At 33.6% G+C, this 7,965-nt stretch overlaps 1 long non-coding RNA gene across 1 annotated transcript; it reads left to right on the top strand.

The window, feature by feature from the left end:
• Positions 1–204: 204 nt before the first annotated feature.
• LOC135152957 (uncharacterized) lies at positions 205–4,608 on the top strand. The gene is made up of 7 exons (XR_010292324.1): positions 205–437; positions 655–707; positions 2,308–2,368; positions 2,512–2,581; positions 2,657–3,029; positions 3,910–3,968; positions 4,172–4,608. It is a non-coding gene; the product is annotated as an uncharacterized LOC135152957 (long non-coding RNA).
• Positions 4,609–7,965: the final 3,357 nt, after the last annotated feature.

Below are 7,965 nucleotides of genomic sequence, written 5' to 3'. Positions count from 1 at the left end.
ACCGTCACCTAAAACTATTCTATTGCGTCGGTCAGCAGAACACCGTCACCTAAAACTATTCTATTGCGTCGGTCAATAAAACACCGACGCTGTAAGTAGACCTTTAAGCGTCAGTTTAAATTTACCTGACGTAAAAGATAAATAATATGTTCTTTTTAAAAAGCTAAAATCCAAATAATAGGGCTGATATATTCCTCCATCGGCCTGACTTGTACATTACTCGATCAAAAAACTCACCCACAATTATACGAAAATCAATTGCTTGCCAGCATCTCAGCCTCCATCTTGATTGCTTGCATCTCAGCCTCCATCTCGATTTCTCCATATCAATTTCTCCATCTCGATAGATTGGGTTCTGCTGTAAATATGCATCTCGATAGGTTCGAGAGCTTCAATTTGTTGGTTTGAGAGCTTCAATTTGTTGGGTTTAATTCCTGGTATGTATGTATTGTATATATGGTTCTGGTATCAATTCGCTAGGTGATTAATTTGCTAGGTATATCTTCAATCCGCTGTTGGCGATTAATTTGCTGGGCTTATTAATTTGTTGCTACTCTCTCAATTCGCTGATTGTTCGTGATTAAGCTGTGTTCAAATTCATTGGGTTCATCTTCAATTTGCTGTGTTTAAATTCGTTGGGTTTCACTAAAATAGGTGTTTCTGCTGAATCACAAGAAGACGGGTGTTCTTAATTGCCAAATTGCTGGGTATGTCTGTGTTTTATATTTTGCTCGTCTTACTCTTATTACTTTGATTGCTCTGATTTCTCTAATTCGTGATGATATTAAGTCATGTTAGTATCAATAGTCCTCTGAGCTATACTAGTATTAAGGACTCCATAATTTTATTTTATTTTTTTTGCTAAATAGGACTCCATAATTTTGCTTGGCCTTGATTGGACAACAGTATTTTGGTTAATGAAATGACAATTGATTATGAATGAACAGATTAATTATTGATTAGTATTTTGGTTTGTGAAGTTTCAGTATTGCAGTGTTTCCTGCACTATGCTTAGAGATCTTATACTGTACATTAATACTTGCATTTCTCTTTGTTTAGACTAGATTTTTCAATGACTATTTTAAAGTAACAGCAACAAATAGTTGGCTCAATTCGTAATCATGCTAGGTTTTTCATGTGAGAATTATTAGTGTTACAACATCTAGATTTTATTGCAAGAAAGAAATTCCACTCAACTAAATAGTAAATTATTCATTACAACTCATATATATTTCATTACTAGAGAAAGAAACTAAAATTCTGTGAAGAACAAACTGTTGCAATTACAGAGAAAGTTCACTGCTGCTTGCTATCACGACTTTGCTTTTGGGTGTTCCACTATGTTGTCCTGCTTTCAGCTTTTTAAACCACGTTCCCTGGTAACACCTTTCCAGAGACGACATCATGGCAAACCTGTACTATGCCCAAAACACACTGAGTAGCAAGTATATAAAGACTTGCACAAATATGAGTATCTAAATTAGAGACAATGTAACATAGGATAAAACACACTGAGTAGCAAGTATATGAAAGACCTGCACGAATTTGTACATAGAATTATGTGGCTGCGCACTAACTTGGTTAAGTAAACATAAGCCTACATATTTTTGTTCCAAAACAAACACACCGGCACCAATACTTGGAATCTGGGAATGAACATAAAGTGCAATGTAGGATTCTTCGCATAAATTTTCAGTAAATCCGCCTTACGCCTGGCCAAACAGAAATATTAGAACCATTTTTCCCAAGTAAACAGTAATTGACAAAGATAATGAACTGAGAATATAATTATATATAGAAATGTAATTGATGTTACCTGGAGTGGATGAGGAGTGAGAAAAAGCGAGGTCGACCGCACGGAGAGAGCAAGCTCTTAAACAACATGTTGCTGCTTGTTATTATATACTTGTATTATCTTATTACTATTATTAGTTTAGTATTCAATTATTCTGAAGCAACTTAAGTAGATGAATTATGGATGAACTGACACTGTTTGAAATGAAGTTTCAGTAATGCAGTGATGTCTGCACTCTGCTGAGAGATCTTATATTGTACATTAATACGTGCATTATCACTTATAGATCATTTCATAATATCTGATATATATATATATATATATATATATATCGTAATTCATTAAGTGCTTATGAGACTTGGTAAGTGGTTTCTTGTGATTATGATTATATTGATTTTCTTGATGATTTGTGGCGTTTAAAACTTGATTTTTGAAATATTTAAATATTATGTATTATGTATTATTATTTATGATGGATGAAAGAGTTGTTTGATTGGTACTTTGGTGATCAGATACTAAGGAGACTTGCTTAGAATTGAGAAGCACCTACGAGAAGCAGGCTTATAAAACCTGGTTAGTTAAATACTTGGATTTATATTCAATATTCACTTTAAGTTAAAGACCTAATCTCTATCAGCTATGAATTTACATTACTATTTTGGACAAGCTCATTACTAAATTTAATTACTAATAAGATTTTTTTAAATACTCGACAGGCTTATATTCAGAAGCTAGAGAACAACAGGATGAAGCTTACTCAATTGGAGCAGCAGATACAAAAAATAGGTAGAGGTCAAGTCAGTTGATATCGTTCAAGACTTAAAGTTTCCAATTCTTAGTTCTCTATGACTTGCTTGACAGGGTTCAGTTCTTGGTGTTGAGGTCAGTACTAGTAGAAGATTACTACGGGAGAAATGTACGATACCGAGAACATGCACATTTCAAAGGATTGTTGCTTACTGAAACGTCAAATATAAACACTAAAAGTTCCGGAGGTTATTTTTGATCCAGAGAGTTTAATATTAAAGTAAGATGGTCCCTCTGTATTCCATTTAGTTTTCCGACTTATGTTATACCTGTAGAGAGTAACATCACAAGAAGCGAAAATATATATAAGACAGCCCAAACTACGCCTTTTTTAATTGCACTCCCTCTCCTAACAATCTGGTTCCATGACTTCCATCTATTCTGCAAGGGACGCTTCGAATCAGCATTTTTAAGACTCCCATTACAAGTAAGTTCAGGTTATGTGTACAAGTTATTATAGGCTTATCATAAATATATATATTTAAATCCGGTACTATTTTTCGCATGATTACTAGTGTTGGATATACTGCTAGCAAGTATCAGCCCTTTATACAAAATTTAAAATAGAGAAGCATTTTGGAGAGTTTCCACTTAAAATGGACCCTTATAGTCATAATCTGACTGCGTAGCCTGCAACTCCGCATTGAGATTCAGTACTAAGGGTGATACTGGTGAAATTATTGTTTATGGCATTGTTTTGCCAAAACTAGTCATAGTAGTCAATTCGAGTTACCTTTCTAACCTTACAATTGCTAGTTGTATACTTCGACCTGTTCATTCCAAGATTTTATGATATAATGAAATATATTATGTTTCCTTGGAAATCAAAACTTCTACACGTTTTCTCTTCAATCTCCATAAATCTCCGTATGTGATAAGTTAACAAGATTCAGTTCCTGAGACATACACCTGTTCTCTATCTGCATACTTCAGTCCAAGGTCCTAGGTCTCGACCTGCAATATGTTTTGCAGGTTACATTGCATTCCATCATGCTAGCTCATGCCGTTTTGCTGACTGCCATATTTCTTGAAATGCAGAATGCAGTAAATTTTATATTTCCAATGTTGACTAGTGTTGAAACAGCACTACTTCTTTTGGAGAAAAGAGCAAAGTCAACCTTGTGATTAATATTTTAAGAAAATTTAGGTGTGTTATTAAATTTAGTTGGGTGGAAAATTGAACTTGTGGATAGCATTTAAATTTTCTTAATATGTGTGAAAATTGTGAACAAGACTATTATTATGAAACGGAGGGAATATACATCTGCAATGTTAATGCTAATAGTTCTCATATATTCTGTTTGTAGGTTAGTGAAGAAGTGGAATGTGCACTGGTAAAGCTTGGTCCAGCCAGACTTTCAGGGAGGTATGATCTCTTATTTCCCCTTTCACTCGTAACTAGCAGGGGATTGGCATTTAAAGGGTTGAATTTGTCTATCGAGTTCTATAGGCTTTTACCCAATCTTTCTAATTCTAATTTGTTTGTTATTTTTAAATTATTTTATGATAATTGACAATTTGGGTCAGGAGACTTTTCTTTAGGAAACTGATTTGCTAAGAAAATTGCAGGGCTTTGCCAAAACAAATAACAGGGCCTGGTGAAAGTAATTCACAACTGCGGTTCAGGTCCAAGTTGGCTCTTCCTCTCTGATCCACAAGTGAGGTTTTTGTTTCAGACAATGAAGTGCAATTTCCTTCGTAGATGTGGCCAGGGGACAGGAAAAGCATGACGTGGCTCGATCATTTTTCTGCAATCCTACAAGTGGTAATAAGGATTATCTATTTCAGAATAGGAGAAGCTAGTGCCCTGCATTGAACTCTTTAAGGTGGATAGATGATTAGCGGAGCCAACCATAGTTTTTCTCTTTCATTCTAATGCTTCTTTTTTGTAAAAAGAAATAATGCCATCATTATCAACATTATGTATGTATACAATACAAGGACAACCTTCTTAGTTAAATGACTCATTTATACATTGAATTTACATAGTATAAGATCAAAGTTTTTTGAGGTGTATTGTGTTTGTAAGACGGCAAGTTAAGGTTATCAATAAAACAAAAAAACAAATTTTTTTTTAAAAAAATATTTATAAGCGTCAGCATTTTGGTTAACCGACACTGTAGGTCTATACCTATAGCGTCGGCATTTCTGGGAAGCGACGCTTATGCATATACCTATAGCGACGGTGGTTTAGGTAACCGACGCTTATGTCTATACCTATAGCGTCGGTGGTTTAGGTAACCGACGCTTATTTTATACCTATAGCATCGGCATTTCAGACAACCGACGCTTATGTCTATACCTATAGCGTCGGCGTTTTAGACAACCGACTCTTATGACTATTTTCAGCGTCGCCTAAATAACCGACGCAACAGGTCCATACCTTTAGTGTCGCCTGCATATACTACGCCACTTGACCGACACTAAAAGTATATTTTGACCGACACTATAGGCTCTTTTTGTACTAAAAGTATATATATGGTTCCAAAACTTCCTGCTGGATTTGGATGTGGTTCCTAATCTGCCACAACAAATCACGATTTATTGTGATAACACTGGTGCTGTGACGAATACCAAGGAACCACGGGCCCATAAGGCAGCGAAACACATAGAGCGTAAGTATCACCTCATACGACAGTTCGTTAAGCGAGGAGATATCATTGTGGCTGACATAGCATCGAAGGATAACCGGGCAAATCCTTTCACGAAGAGCTTACCAGTTAAGGCTTTTCAGGATCACGTGGAAGCGATAGGAGTCAGATACTCGGTCACATAGTTATTATAGTTGGTAGTGGATTGCTTGTAATAGACACTGATATACTCAAACAATATCTTGAGTATAAGTGGGAGATTGTTAGGGTTATACTGAAATATTCGTTTGAAGTATATAACAATTATTTGAGAATCTTGAATGCATGTTTTTACATTGTCTGTATATTATATATTGTAGACAATCTAGTATCAAATGGGACAGCAGAAGATTAGATTGTCGAGTTTCTTATATAATATAATAAAGGTTCACAGTCTAAATGGTGTTAGACAAACCATTGGAACGACTGAAGTATTATTTGGAAATAGTTTATCTTGACTATTGAATAATACTTATATACTTTGTGTATATTGAACGGGATCAAAATAGTAGAATAATTGTTTCTTTAATTCTGACAATAAAGAACTAAGATTCTATGATGTTATTAATGCTTAAGTTCTTAATCCGGATATAGTGATTGACACTTGTATTTAATGCACATGCCTTGACTCATAAGTTAAGTAATTTATTTTAAATTACGAATTTATGTATTGGGCAATGACATTATATACAGAGTGGGATATTGACTATAGAAGGAAACCGTGTCCGAAAAATATATTCGGGTGATGATGTCCTCTTGAAAGCTCATAAAGATAATTATGCTTTAGTCCTGCAGGCAGATTTGTTCTTGCATAATTATAAGGTTGAGTGGATGATCAAGGATAAAAGATATTGATTAAATTAATTGTCAAAAATTAATTTAATTAATGGACATGCGATATCTTAAACATGGGGAATTTATAAGCAATTAATATGGGAGCCGAATTAAATAATTAATTTACGGAATCAGGAAATGGTAGTGCAAATATTAATTTTTTAGTGGATTGAATTAATATTTAATGACATTGGGCCTGGCCCGGAATGTCATTGGAAGGCCTGACCTAATGATCCATGATCCCTACTGTAGCCTATATATTCTCGTTCTTCTAAAGCTGAAAGACACACCAAAACGAATTCATCCTAGAGTTTGAGAGAGGCCGACATTTTTCTCAAGGAGACAGCTAGGGTTTTGGGTTTTCGGAGCTTTAAGGAGAGGCACACTTTGGGAGATCGAAGGCCACACTTCGTCCAAGGAGAATCAGGGAATATAGTAGAAGACGTGGATTTGAATCGCTTGCGCCGTAGCGATTAAGGTTAATATTCTGTTCGAACTTTTAATTAGTATCATAAAACGCAGGGCCAAGGTCCGATTGTTCCTACAAATATAACTAAAAATTATGATTTGAGTGTAATTTGATCATTCTTCGCAATAAACTGAATTGAACTGAATTATAAACAGAAATTGGAGATATATGTATAATATTACTTATATATTATGCAAAAATAAAATATTTTTAATTACATTAGCTTCAACTTATATATTCGGCTAAGAAGCTTTTGTTGTAAGAATACACAAAGGGGAAGTAAAACATATAATTTTGTGGATTAAAGTAATTTGCTTAAGTGTTTAACTGGACATATTGTCCAACGGGTTATATATCAAGCAGGCCACCCATTACGTCAAAATATCTCACTTTAAACACTCATCTCATCGTGGACTCGTTTAAGCCACTATAAACCAAATATATATCATTTTACTCACATCGCTATTCATACTTCTTTACTTAATCATTTATCAAAAATCAATCATTTTTTTTTTGCTACAAAACCACTTCGAGTACCTTCATAATTGTCTCTAATATGTATCAAAATAATTTAGGAATTTCTAAAGCAACATAGGTAGGGTGATCACATAAATATATATTTATAACTAAATATTTTTTTTAAATAAATAGCTATGTTGCTTTATTAATTTCCAAATTATTTTAATAAATACTAGAGACAATTATGAAGGTACTCGAAGTGGTTTTGTAGTAAAAAAATAAACGGTTAATTTTTAATAAATGATTAAGTAAAAAAATTTGAATAATAACGTGGGTAAAATGATATATATTCTGTTTATAGTGGCTTAAACGAGTCTCTGATGAGATGGGTGGGTAAAGTGAGATATTTTTACGCAATGAGTAGCCAGTTTGATATATAACCCATTGTCCAACCGAGTGTAAACTGATTTGCTATTATTGTAGTATTGAAAGAGCATATACAAATATAACAATAACAATAACAATAACAATAATAATAATAATAATAATAATAATAATAATAATAATAATAATAATAAATTGATCTATTTTAATATATAGTAAAACAAAGCAACTTTGACTAAAACGAGCTTCTATTAAGAAAATGCCAAGTATACTATATACAATAGAGAAAAGAATACAATGATCTTAACACTTGTACTAAATTAAAGTAATTATAACCCCATTGATAACTTTTTTAATGTTATTTTTTTTTTTGTTATATAGTTGAGGTTCCGGACACTTGTGATCAACATTCTGATGGACACTGCTACATTTACGAGATAGATAAAGATGACGAGGGGATATCTATCATCTTCTTCATTCGATATATCTATTAGACCCCCCATTTACTGTCCCACCGCCAAATATATCATCCCTCCTCATAATCATCATCATCATCTCAGTGTCATTACTTTTATTTTCTATGTATG

Source organism: Daucus carota, chromosome 5 (genome assembly GCF_001625215.2).
Source record: "Daucus carota subsp. sativus chromosome 5, DH1 v3.0, whole genome shotgun sequence".
Classification (NCBI taxonomy): domain Eukaryota; kingdom Viridiplantae; phylum Streptophyta; class Magnoliopsida; order Apiales; family Apiaceae; genus Daucus; species Daucus carota.
The sequence above is the reverse complement of the archived record's forward strand: the minus strand, read 5'-3'. Positions and strand labels throughout refer to the sequence as shown.